The sequence below is a fragment of the Trachurus japonicus genome, chromosome 19 (genome assembly GCF_045865225.1).
Source record: "Trachurus japonicus isolate A0001 chromosome 19, Traja_1.0".
Taxonomy (NCBI): Eukaryota; Metazoa; Chordata; class Actinopteri; order Carangiformes; family Carangidae; genus Trachurus; species Trachurus japonicus.
Window position 1 is genome coordinate 5715423 of NC_140925.1, and position 10139 is coordinate 5725561.

General features: G+C 43.6%; 1 long non-coding RNA gene across 1 annotated transcript; it reads right to left on the reverse strand.

Moving 5' to 3' along the window:
- Positions 1-7931: 7931 nt before the first annotated feature.
- Positions 7932-9920, reverse strand: LOC146967238 (uncharacterized). Its single transcript, XR_015034432.1, has 2 exons — positions 8265-9920; positions 7932-8205 (listed from the first exon to the last, which is right to left on the reverse strand). It is a non-coding gene; the product is annotated as an uncharacterized LOC146967238 (long non-coding RNA).
- Positions 9921-10139: the final 219 nt, after the last annotated feature.

Consider the following 10139-nt stretch of genomic DNA (forward strand, 5'->3'; position numbering starts at 1 on the left):
CCACATAAATAGATTTTTGCCTGATTAATAGTGCAGCCAATACCCGGAGTGAGCAGGACGCTAATCTGACTGTGCTATCTCCACTTGTATTGACTGTAAAGACCTTTTTCTTACTTTGCATTCGACAGACATCGATATTACATGGGGTGTCTCTTGGTTCGAGGCGAGCATTTCCCATTGTCCTCCCATCTTGTCTTTAAAAGGACTGCCTTCAATATTTTTTTTTAACTCATGAAGTTAAGGAAGCGCTGAGTGGCTGAAACATCCGGTTTGAAACAAGCGACATCTCCAGGCCTCATCAGGAGGTTTTCACTGTGGTTTGCATCATGCAGAGCTGTGACAACAGGTTGACAAACTTTCAACATAACTTGACACTGAAAACACACCTCACATCCTGTCTTTGGCACCTTCCAACTGACCCCGACCCCGACCTTGACCCTGACCCGGACAAGGTCGTGACCCCTGAGTGTCTGCAGAACACACCATAGTTTTCCCAGCAGCCCCTGCAGTCACAGTGTAGCAAGGAACTCTTGAAGGAGTGATACAAAAAAAGTCATAAAATCTGGTTGTTGTCAGGATGTTTTTTTGTGAAATACTGTACCTACTGCTGGTTTAAAGTAACAGACTTTAGTTTTGTGTGTGTTTTCAGGCTCCTTGAGAGAAAAAAACGACAGAAAAAGAAACAACAAAAATCAAAAAAAGTGAACCGGACACAGGTTCACCTGGCTGTTTTTTTTTTTCTCAACGGTTGAATGTGTTGTCCAGACCTTGAACCACTCACTCACTCAGATTCTTCGATTATCACATGTTCTCTGATGCATTTGTCTTTTCAATCCTTTCTTAATTTTCTGACAGGACAGTGGATAGCAAAATAGTGAACACACACACAAATAGCTCATAGACATTTGTACAACATGGAAACATCTACCAGCACCAACTGTATAGAGCCCACCACCTGCACCAGGTTTCTGCTGAAAGAAAAGGTTTTGAAGAACCAACGATACGCATGCTGAGTTTCCTGTCCATGCAGCACCCGGTCCTCTGTGTTGATCCAACAGGCAGCGGACATGAAGCCTGCAAGAGGTGGTTGTTGGTGAGTTGCTGGTGCTGTGTAAAAGTGGCTTGAACCTGCTATAGAGCGGAATATGGTTGGTAGTTTGATCCCTTTGCCTTTTTATTTTTCATTTTTCTTTAGGTTTTAAGCTGAGCAGAGAGCATTTTCCTTCCAGGTTTGCATACAACAAACAGTGGGCTTATGTATGTAGCTACTGCATGTGTCAGCAGAGCTAACAGTGTATGTGCTCTAAGGACAGGACAGAGGACGACAGGAGGAGACATGTTGGACCGAGAGCACGTGGGAATAAAGACGGAGAAAGAGAGGAGGGAGGGAGGAGAGGAGAGGAAGCACCTCTTGAGGCCGGTTTATCAAACCTGAGCAGTTCTGAACCAGTTCAAAACCTTATGTTCTACCTGACAAACATTGCATATTTTTTCTTTAATTCTCATCAGCACAGATCCCCCACCTCCCTCCCTCCCTCCCTGAACCACAGCACAATTCAAGTCATTTATCTAATCTCTGATCGATAGTTCTGATTGATAGACTTTGAATAAACGAGCTCTTTTGTGTACATTCTTAGCTGTCTAGGCATGTGATTTCCACCCGCTTACAAAAATACCCACGCACGGCACGGCTATAAATCTCCTCGCAGATAGTCTGAGCAGCACAAAACAGCTCTGCAAGCTGACGCTGCACCACCAAAGCTTTAAGTCCTCTCATGGTGCATTCAAGTCACCTCAGAAGTCGGAGCTCAGAGCTGGGAATGACAAACACCAGCTGATAACATACATACACTATGTGATTATTCGCATGTGAAAGCCACATAACAACATGACGACAGGTAGAAGCTGCACAACACGTCGCTACGACTTATTTATTGCCACAAATACAAGACTAAGTGACTTTTATTCACTGTTGAGCAGTTAGTGGATTTCTTTCGACGTTTCCAAGTTTGTGGAAACTGGAAACTTGGAAAATTCGACTTCCGAGTTCTACTGGAAACGCACCATTTAAAAGAATAGTTCAACATTTTGGCAAATTCGCCAATCGCCATAATCCCTATAGTCTTAGGAATAGGTTCATTACCTTTAATTATCGTTGCAAGCTGTTTTTAGATCGGCGGGTCAGAGACGCTAGCTGCGTGCATGGTACTTCCGCATTTCAAACTTAACATCAAACTTCCAACGACACCAAAATGCTCTCGTGGACAAGTTGTGACCTGCACATTCACCACGCTATGAGATAATAACATATGATTATGTAACATTACGACACATGAAGCAAACATTATGGGAAAACAACTCTGTCTGGTAACGTTCTGTTATTATCTCATAGCGTGGTGAATGTGCAGGTCACAACTTGTCCACCAGAGCGTTTTGGAGTTGTTGGATTGTGTATTTGATGAGTTTGATAAGGGAAACCAAGAAATCCCATTAGCCTCCGTAGCGTAGCTCTGAGCAGCTCGCGGCTCTGCTCTGCCGTTCTAAAAATAGCTTGCACCAACAATTAAAGGTAATGAACCTACTGCTATGACTATAGGGATTATGGCAATGGGAGAATTTGCCAAAATGTTGAACTATCCCTTTAAGTCCTGTTCTGGGATTTGCTGCAAACTCCAGAACAGCTGCCACTCAAAGCTCTTCATGTAGCCTAGTGGCCGAGGTGGTGCAGCGTTTTCTCGTCAGCAGTGCGACTCTGTGTTTACACAACAAACTCATAATGAGCGATGGCCACAGTCCCATATTCTCTGGCTTTAGTATTAGTTAGTGATTTTTTATTTTCCTGCTAATGTGGCCTTTCGGGGAGCGTTGGCTTTGATCCAGTTATGTAATAATGTGTAACAACCTAAAAATGAACTTGCAGGACTCCTCACCCCGCCCGCATTAATTCACTCTTTACCAGAGATCAAACCGCGCAGCGTGTGTTTTCTAAGTGCGAGCCTTCATAATGAGCCCTCTGGCGCCCTATGAAGCTCACGGCTAGAAGAAAGCCACACAGGAGGAGGGATAGGAAAGCGATCAATAAGGCCATCATTTGAAAAGAGAAACCAGATTGCGAAGCGTTGGACTGCGACTGAGCTCTCTCTCTCTTTCTCTCTTTCTTTTCTCTTTTTTTTTGTTGTTGAAATATTGCCCACTCTTGCAATTCAGGTTTCATCTCTCACAATCGCAAACACCCTCACATACAAATGGCTCCCCCCCCCCCCCCCTAAGTTGTACTCTCTGTCGGCCTCCTGAACACAATATTTGTTACATTCTTCAGAAAAGGAAATGATGCAAGTCTACGACAGGACTCTGTTTTACAGACTTCTGTCACGTGCTGCGGCCTCGAAAGGTGCTTCCAGTTGGGCGAGGAAGGGGGGATCAAGGGGAAGGGAGGGGGCGATGAAGGTGGTTGTGGTGGTGGTGGTGGTGGTGGGGGGTGAGATTGAAGCAGGTCGATCAGAAATCAGCAGCACAGACGTCCAAAGCAAAAAAAACAAACAAAAACAAACGTTCACACACCAAACACAGTCGATGAGCACCGACGGTCACATGCACGCGGCTGAGGCGTTCACAGACGGGCGACAAACTAAAGGAGAAACCAGCGTCACTGCTCCACGCGTTCCCTCATCATCTCATCCGCTGGCATCTGGATCCGGTGACAGTGGAGTGTCATGGCGCCCGATTCACGACGTCTTCATCCACATCGGCGACCCCTGGTGGTGGTGGAGGGTGGATGACTTCTTCACGTCTCTGCTGCAGCTTCAATTATCAAATTCAACATTTTGATCTTTTTGTTTTTTCTTTCTTTCTGCACCAGCTGGACCACAGCAAAGCATGATGGGACGGACGCTGCTGCTGCTGCTGGAATCGAACCGTCCGCTCATTAATGAAGGTTTGTCCTTTAACTCGTCACCCGTCGGTTCACTCACAGCCTCGGTTACTTCGAGCCATGCCAACCTCTCCAGTGAATCACAACGTCGGACAGTAAAGTAAAGCACACTGAAATAGAACAGGCGGCCTGGGAATGGAAGAACAAAGCCAGTTCCTCTGTGCCCCCCCCCTCTTCTCCCCCCCCCCTCCCTCTCTCCCTCCCCCCCGGCCCTGAGGGTGGATGCTGCCCGGCTTGGACGGGAGCCATGTACTGCTGTTATGTCCACCATTAGCCAAGTGGGTGAGGGGGAGAGCTGAGTATTGCTGCTGCTGGCACTTTGACCGTGAAGGGAAGAAAGTGCAACGCCTCAGCTGAATTTACTTTTGTACATTGTTTATGAGAAAAGTCACAATGTGATTTATTTTAAGGATCACATGCTGAAAGCTGGACATTTTGGAAATAAAAATAAGCTTCTGAGTGAAGAAAATAAATTAAAAAAACGGTGGTGTTGCAGCCCATTGCCAGTGGGAATAATAATAATAGAGATAAAGGGTTAGGGAAGATTAAACTTAAATCAATGAGACAATAGGAAAAATCTTAAATATGGCAAAAATAATAATAATAGTTTTCATTTTCAGGTTGTGGAAAAAAGTCAGAAATGTGGCTTTGAATCAAAAATCATCTAGATTTACCACAAGAACGTTTTTATTCTGGTCGTTCCTGACAATTCTTTTTATTTGTGTCTCTTCCTGGAGGGAATGGGCTTGGACACAGCGCAGCAAACGAAACCCCAACAAACACAACTCACACAGACAGGACTCACATGGACACACACTCCCACGTCCGCACAACCAAAGAAATGTGTTTGCATTCAGGGTTAAGAAAGCAAATGAGGGCATCGGACATCTGAAGTCGGACTCGGAGGGTCCGGCGTTCTGGAGCCTGGACGGTGGTCTGGGATCCTGACTCACGTCCAGGCTCCGAAAACACAAGAGGAGAAATAATTAAAAAGAAAAAGAAGAAGAGAGAACACTGCTGATTGGAAAATCGAGAATCGAGACAAAAGAAAAGATGAGCTACCAATGGTTTTTTTCATCTAAGGTTCATCATCATTTATTAGAAAATGTTCTTTTACCTGAGAGAATCCTTCAATAGCTTCCTTTACTCAGTCACAAAAAGTGGTCCGTGTTTGTTTGTGTGTGTGCATGTGTGTGTGTGTGTGTTGTGTATGTTGTGTGTGTGTCTGGAGTGGGTCTATCTGATGCTCTCACACAGGTGGGCGCGTTGTTTTTTTTTTATTTTTTTAAATCTTTTTAAAGATTATTATTATTACGTATAAAAAAGATCCAATGATTCACTCACTTATTGCACTTCATAGAAGATAATTGTAAACTTTAGAGTTAGTTTTAAACTGTCTCTGTTCTTGGGTTCAACTAATTTAAAAAAACATTAAATGGTGCAAAAGGCATTTGGCTTGGGTGCAATTTATAGATAGAGATTCTTATCTATGTATTTACTTTTTTTTTTTTTTTAAATCTTGTCTCAAAGATTCTTGTTTGGGGCCGTTCAAAGTGCTTTTTCACATAAGTGCTCTAGTAGAAGTGATGGTCGGCATGGCGTCGACCGTCTCCTGTGGAGGAGGAGGGGGCGGGGTTGATTTAATATTTTATGTTTTACTTTGAAAGATTTGCGATTCCCAATCAGATCAAATCTTTTATGTCACATCACAGAAGCAGAAGTCGAGGCGGGGGGTGAAGTAAACTTGCCTCTGCTGCTGTGTGGCGGCGTAATTCTCTTAATGTTACATTAACTTGGTCGCAGGATAGAAAAACTTAAAGCTTCACACACATCTGGTATAGAGGGGGTTGAATTTCGAGGGGGCTCGACGTTGGAAATCGGAGGCTTTAAGTGCTCGACCCACCGGACGATGAGAGCATTGCATCAGAGAAGCAGAACCCAAACGCAACAACAACAAACACAACAACAGCAACAACACACATGTACATACACACACACCACTTTGTGAGCAGTTTACAAACAACAGCACATCTCGTAGATTCCTTATTCTCCACAACAACATCCCCCGGTTCCCCTCCTCCTACTGTACGTCTGGTTCTCTGGGACCGAGACCACCGCCGCCGAGAGTCAGCGACCCCCGAGGGCCAGTCCGGACCCTCGCCCACACAAAGTAGCAAGGGTCATTAGGTCAAAGCAAAGAACCTCTGGAATTCAAACCAGGCCGAATTTGATTTTCATGAGCAAAAAACAAAAAAACAAAAAAAAACTGGCTCGTTGTTGTTGTTACACTGAGCTCATGTTGGAGGGAGTCGGAGGGAAATTGCATAGACATCTTGCTACTTGCATGTCTTCACAAACTCTACATTTGGCATGGAGGGGACCAAACACAACCATTAAACCCCAAAAAACAAAAAAAACAAAACAAAACAAAACATCACAGACAATCTCCACCTTTTGTCCAATGTGTCAACATGCGAGAATAAAACCAGGATCATAAACTTCCATGGAGGGATGAGCTGAACGGTGCCACAGAGCCGGCCTGAAAACCACACAAACCGGTGAGAACTGGAAACCAACCATCATCTTAGACCAATTACAATATGGAAAGGACGGGACAAAGACACGTTTAAAGGGATAGTTCAACATTTTGGCAAATTGGCCCATTGCCATAATCCCTATAGTCATAGCAGTAGGTTCATTACCTTCAGTGCAAGCTATTTTTAGAACGGTGGAGCAGAGCCGTGAGCTGCTCAGAGCTACGTTACGGAGGCTCATGGGATTTCTTGGTTTCCCTCATCAAACTCATCAAATACACAATCCAACAACTCCAAAACGCTCTGGTGGACAAGTTGTGACCTGCACATTCACCACGCTATGAGATAATAACAGAACGTTACCAGACAGAGTTGTTTCAGAGGTAAATACAGAGACTGCTTGATGAAAAACTGCACCCGACGGGAACATGCATCAGCGGTTTTACATGTATTTACCTCTAAAACAACTCTGTCTGGTAACGTTCTGTTATTATCTCATAGCGTGGTGAATGTGCAGGTCACAACTTGTCCACCAGAGCGTTTTGGAGTTGTTGGATTGTGTACTTGATGAGTTTGATGAGGGAAACCAAGAAATCCCATTAGCCTCCGTAGCGTAGCTCTGAGCAGCTCGCGGCTCTGCTCCGCCATTCTAAAAAATAGCTTGCACCGACAATTAAAGGTAACGAACCTACTGCTAAAACTATAGGGATTATGTCAATGGGCCAATTTGCCAAAAATGTTGAGCTATCCCTTTAAAGATTATCCAGGTCTGTCCCTTTGTAACAACAGGTGCTAGCTGATGTTGTAGCTGTTAAAAAAATCATTGATCTTTGGGTCGGGTGAGGAACTTCTGTCTCTACGTTTAGATTTGTTTTTGATCCGGTCGATGAATGGAAAGACACTTTATAACTTTAGGTTTTCAGTCCGGCTCCTGGGGGGCTGTCGGCCGGTGGACAAATGGGGGAAAAAAAATCCAATTTGCACTTTTCTTTTCCCAACTATAATGTGTGTGTGTGTTGCAGCCAGGTGAGCTGACAGATACATCCTCATATAATCTGTTTGGTTTCTGTTCCCCCCTCCCCACCCTCTCCTCTCTGACCCTCCTGACCTCTCAGCCACTGTGGCTGCCGGCGACACTCACATCAATAGTTTGGAAGAACTGAATCTGATTCCATATAGGTGAACAACACACACCATACACACACATACGCACATCTATAGGCATTCATGTCTAGCGTGTCATGTCGTTATGAGAACATGAGGGATACGAATCTCTTTGCAAACAAGAGGAGGCACAGGGTTCATGATTAATGTCACGGGGCACTTCTGAATATGGATCTGCATGCACGTGAGAGAGTGCACACGTACAGATGTAAGAAGCTTTACACATTACTTTGCTTTTTTTTTTTTGCTGTTTTTTGCTTTTTTCCTCTGACATGACAGTGGGATGGAGCGGTTAAATTGACTTTTTGTTGCAATAAAATCTTAAGAGTTGCATGTTTATGTATTTACATCCTTGGTTATGGCCAAAAAAAATTTAAAAAACAAAACAAAACAAAACAAATAAAAAAAAAAGAACAAAATGAAAATAAAATCAAAACATACAAAAATACATAACATAGTATTGCACCTTGCAGATGGGCAATATATATATTCTCAGTTTTGTTGGTTGTTTGTAACCTCTATGTGACACCACTATCCTCTCTGCTGGTGTGTGGAAGTTAGGTTGTGGGTGCCGGGCTCAGGTCCAGCCGCCCCCCCCCATCCCGCCCCACCCCCCCTCCCCCTCCCCGTCCCACCCGCCCGCTCGCCCGCTCCTGTCAGCTACATTCAATACCATAAAACACTCAGCCATTACAAAAAGCCACGCTCCCTCAGTCTCTGGGCTATTCACATTTTTTTTTTTTTCTCTTTTTAAAATGTACGTTATGCAGACTGTGCCTTTAAAAGATGGAGAAGTGCTCACATTAGCAGAGGGTCCTCAAACGTCTCACAATGTGTTCGTGCTGCTGCTGCTGCGAGGACCAAATGGGGAAAAAGTAAAGAGAGCACCAAAGCTTGAGGGAAGAGTCCTTTTGTAACTTCTACTGATGCGTACACACAAGCACATATTATCTTTACATATACACTTTGTTTTTGTTTTGTTTTGTTTTAAATCTATATATGCATCTCTGAACTTTCACATGTGCCTGCAAAATAGTACTCCTCCCAAGTTCCTTTGAGTTTTGTGTTGTGTGAGGTATGACAAGATTGTGTTTCAGTTTTTTTTTCTTTCTTTCTTTCTTTTTTTTTTTGTAATTTTTTTTTTTTTTTTGTATTTTCAGTTTCGGTTGCATTATTTTTTTCCTGTTTGTGTGTTTTTTTTTCTCCAAAGTTGTATTTCATTAAAAAAAGAAAACAAAATATATATATAAAAAAAAAAAAAAAGGAAAAAAAAAAGAGAAAAGAAATTCCTGTTTTGTTGGTTGTAAATTCCTCCTGATAAGAGGTCGGGACGGACAACTGGACAGACACACAGACAAACAGATCAGTTGGCTTATCAACACAAACTATAGATGTGAAAAAGAAGTGAAATATTTTCTATATTACACTGCACGCATGGTCAAAAAGTGACTACAGCTGTTTTTTTTTCCCTCTTTTACACAGAGCAGTTTAAGCATCAAAAAACAAAACAAAAAAATAAGAAAATGATAAAATGGAAAAAAAAAAAAAATCTCCAATAATTTTATTCAGGAGTCCTTTGTTTTTTTTGTGTGTTTTTTTTTTTAAAGTCATCTCTTCTCATTTTGTTTTATGGATTTATAATCATTTCATATATCTTTTTTTTCTCTCTCTTTATCTGAATCAGACTCAGAAGGTAAAGCAGCATTTGAACCCCGACCGTCACACACACAGACCCGTCAGCTCAACGACCACAAACGTGTCAAAAGTGTTTTGTTTTTCTGTTGTTTTTTTTCAGTTCTTTTACAAAGGGGTGTGTTGGATTTCCAAACCTGCATCTCTGGAGTGGAGGTTCTCCTTTTCTGAGGTGAGGGAGGAGGGAGGGGGGGAGGTGAGGGGGTGGTCAGCTGGCATGGGGAGGGGAGGAGAGGGGGAGGAGACCGTTACACCGGCTCCTCTGAGTGTCCGTTACCATGGTCTCTACAGCCGCCGCCACGTCGCCCCCCTCTCTCACCCATCCATCCATGTCCGTGATGGCAGTTTCCTTTCCTGTTTTTGTCCTCTTCTACTTCTTCATCTTCTTCCTTTTCTTTCTCTCTCACATCCTTACGCTCAAGTCTGTCGTTCCCGTCGCTGCTGCTGCTGCTGCTGCTGCTGCTGCTGCTTCGCCGTTCACATTCATTCGGTGGCGCTGCTCTAAAGGGCAGTTGTGGCCAGCCTTGTCTCACAAGGGACAGGCCTGGATCCCATTCTGTGTCAGTGATTCTGGGCCAAGCTACGGGGAGGAGGGAGAGGGGAGAGGGGGAGTTTAGGGGTAAGATAGCTTGGGTGTTCAGGGAAAGAGAGGATGATGATGATGAAAGCGGAGGGAGGAGGTTTTAGATTTTGACGCTGCTGCAGGGAGGGATGATGGGAAAATGAGTACCAGAGCAATTGGTTCCTACACATTTGAAATTTCCAAATTCCATACTTTTTCCCAGACCCTAATTTCTTTACTTCTCAGTAAAAACATT